Here is a 3,707-nt window from a genome sequence, read left to right as displayed (position 1 = left end):
CACTGACCACCCCACTGACCCCTACCTGGCCAGGCTGAGAGCAGAGAGCAGCTGGACACTGCTGTGTGTCTGTGACTGGGGATAGGAAAGGGAAACAGGCTTTTCCCAGAGTGTCAGACCCTGAGGAGCTCTCAAAGCAGCAATGCTGAAATCACAACACCAAGCACTCCAGGACTAGGCTCCCTTCCCAGAACTCAGCGTCAGAAGGTGAGGCTGAGGTGGGAAATTGCTCCAGTCCCGTGGGCAGAGGTTTCAGTCACCAGCTCCTGGTGAAGTTACCACCCACCTCTTGCAGAGGGAATTAGGAGCTGCTGGAGTCTCTCCTGGGAGCAGGAGAGGCTCTGCTCTTTACACCTGAGTGCTGGGTCAGTCACGAGAGAAAGGCACAGACGCTGATTTATTATTTCCCAGCAGGAAGCTGGTTCTGCTCTCATAATTTTTCATTTCATTATTTTAATGCTCTGGCTCTGGGATCCCAGGGCAGTATGAGGTAATTCTGGGTTTATTTAAAGTGCATCCAGGAGCAAGGGTGTGCTGGTGATAAAGTTTGAGCTGTTTTGCTGTGAAGGGATTTAAAGGAGACCACAGAACCACAGAATGGTTTTGGTTGGAAGGGACAGAAAATCCCATCTAATTCAACCCCCTGCCTTGGGTTACCCCAAGCCACATCCAGCCTGGCCTTGGACACTTCCAGAGATCCAGGGACAGCCACAGCTTCTCTGGGAATCTGTGCCAGGGCTTCCCCACCCTCCCAGGGAGGAATTTCTTCCATCCACTCTGAAATGTAAAGTAATAGCTGCCACCAGTGAGCTCGGTATCAAAGTGTCATGAAATCAATTTCCAATTACTTACAAAGACTCCTTTGAACCTGACATTTCATGAAAATGTAGCAAAGTGTTCCCAAAGTCTTGCTTAACATCCTTGGACAGCTCCAGGGCTGATGAGCCCAAAACTGTCTCGTTTAGCTGTCTCTTCACTTCTCATTATGTCTAAACCTCTCAGTGCAAATTAGAAAAGTTTGAATAGAAAAATTTGAGCAATGTCAAATAAAAAAAAAACAAAAAAAAACAGATTAACTAAATGAACAGAAAGAAAAAGAAGATTTTTCATTTAATCATTTATTATGATCCCATGAGTTTCAGAGCAGGGTTTAAAAGGTCTGTAATTATTACAGTTCATGGGTCATGGAAGCAAAGTTGCAGCAGAGAAGAAACCATGGAGTAGAGATGAGCATTTCAGAAACCATCTGGTTTCACCCTCACCTTGCAGAACATGAAGGACAAACACCCCGTGCTCTGGTCCAAATTATTTAAATCACTCAGGAAATAAAGGTTTTGAGCCGATCTCCTTCCCCAGGACTGCTGGGTGTGAACACAGCAAAGAGGGAAGCACTGGGCTGAGAAATGAGCTCTTTTTGTGCCTTACACTGGGCTTCAGAGGCTGGGAGAGTGCACCACAGGCAAAGCAGAGCTGGTCCATCAGCAGGAAATTTAATGCAAATCCTTCCACCCCAAATTTCCACCCTGCTATGGATTAAATAACTCAAGGGTGAATATATTTATTTAATAAATATATATAGAAAATATATATATAAAAAATAAATAATATATATATTATACTATATATATTATATATTATATATTATATATTATATACTATATATTATATATTATATATTATATACTATATACTATATACTATATACTATATATTATATATTATTTAATATATATTATATAGTGTTATAATGTTATAATATTATTTTATTATATTCTATATTTATAATATATAATATATAATATAGAATATAGAATATGTATATAATATATAATATGTAATATATAATGTATAATATATAATATGTAATATATATTATATATCATTTCATATATATTATATAGTGTTATAATGTTATATTATTATTTTATTATATTATTATATATAATATATAATATATAATAAATAATATATAATATATATTATTTAATATATATTATATAGTGTTATGATGTTATAATATTATTTTATTATATTATTATATTTATAATATATAATTATTTGTATACAATTATATTTATAATATACAATTATTGATATATCTATAATAAATAATAAATATAAATATATATTTATTACAAATAATAAACTCAAGGGTGAATCCCCTGAGCTCAGCCTGGCAGTGCTGGGGCACAGAGCAGCCATAAGGACATCACAAGAGGCTTCCTGAGGTCCTTGTCAGCCCCCAGGATGTTGTATCCATGATTAATGTGCCTGGCACAGCCTTTGGAGGGTGCAGTGGGAGGGGATGTGGGTGCTGTGGTCAGCCCAGCTGTGCCTGCAGGGGGTCCCTGGCACTTCCCATGGCCAGCAAGGGCATCCCTCCCATCCTGCCCCTGCCCTGGCTCCTGCCCAGGGCATCTGAGTGCTGGCAGGGCCAGGACAGAGCTGCTTTGGTGCTGTTTTTAACCCTGGCCCAGCAGGAGTGAGGATCCTGCCCAGGCTGGATTCCCCAGCACAGCTTCCAGGGATTCAGGGCTGCAGGAGCTCCTCTCTGCTCTGCTGCAGGGATGGAAGGGAGGAAAGCACTCACAAAGCAGGGATCAGGTCACCAAAAAGGCCACTGTGAAGCTGTGTGCCTTGGAGAGGTAGAGCACCCTCTCTTTGCCCCAGAGAACCTCCAGTCTGGATATATCACACTGTTCATTTATTTCACCATTTCCTTCCTGACTGATTAAAGCCAAACACCTCCTGGGCTGGGTAAGGCAGCTTTCAATCATCACCACTTCATTTTTGCTGTTCAATAAAGCATTTTCAGCATTTTTGATGATTTCCTTGCTATCAACACCAAAAGGAAAAATGGATTTATTGACTGACACTTTGATCCATTTGGATACACGTATGGGACATGCAGAGACACGTGGCAGGAAGAGTGGTGGAAACAAGCTATTGAGACATCCCAGATCACTCATTTCTCATTTGTAATCTATCACTCCAGACACATTTGGTTTGGAATTGCCAGGTACACACTCCATTATGCAATTGAAAGCCCTGAAGGTAAGGAAAGAAAGCCATCAACAACAAATGCTTTGGATAAAAACAGCCTTAAAAATAAATGTGATAGCATAAAGAGGGATGAGAGAAGCTTGGATAGTAATAAAGTGGAAGTGATCAGAAGGTTCATGATTAGTCAGGCTGTAGGAAATGGTCCAGTCAGCCCTGGGAAGTGAAATCCCAGCCAGGTTGTTGGGTTTTTTTATGATTCTTTTTCACACTGATTATTTTACTTTTCCTATGTGATATTTCCCATTCCTTTACACAAAGTCTGTTTATTTTCTAGTAGGTTGCTATAATTACTCTTTACAACCTGAGCACTGAACCAGTTTAAGGATGCTCCTATTAAAAGGTGTGGATGATGGAGTCAGAGTTTTTTTGATTTACTTTAATTTTCTGTATAAAATGCACAACTCTCCATTTTTTTAAGCCCAAGGACACCCAAACAAGTGTCTGCACCCATTCTCAGGGCTCCCAGCCCTTCCTCAGTCAGTTCTTGGCTCTCCCCTCCTCTCACCATCACAACCTTTGAGCTGTGCTCTCCCAGCTTGGGTCCTGCTGCTTTTTCTGTGCCAGCTCTGTCACTCCTAAGGCTCAAAGCCCTTCCCCAGCTCGGGCTGCTGCTTCCCCCAAGCCCCAGCCTCCATCCCTCCACC

The sequence above is a fragment of the Parus major genome, chromosome 9 (assembly GCF_001522545.3).
Source record: "Parus major isolate Abel chromosome 9, Parus_major1.1, whole genome shotgun sequence".
Lineage (NCBI taxonomy): Eukaryota > Metazoa > Chordata > Aves > Passeriformes > Paridae > Parus > Parus major.
The sequence above is the reverse complement of the archived record's forward strand: the minus strand, read 5'-3'. Positions refer to the sequence as shown.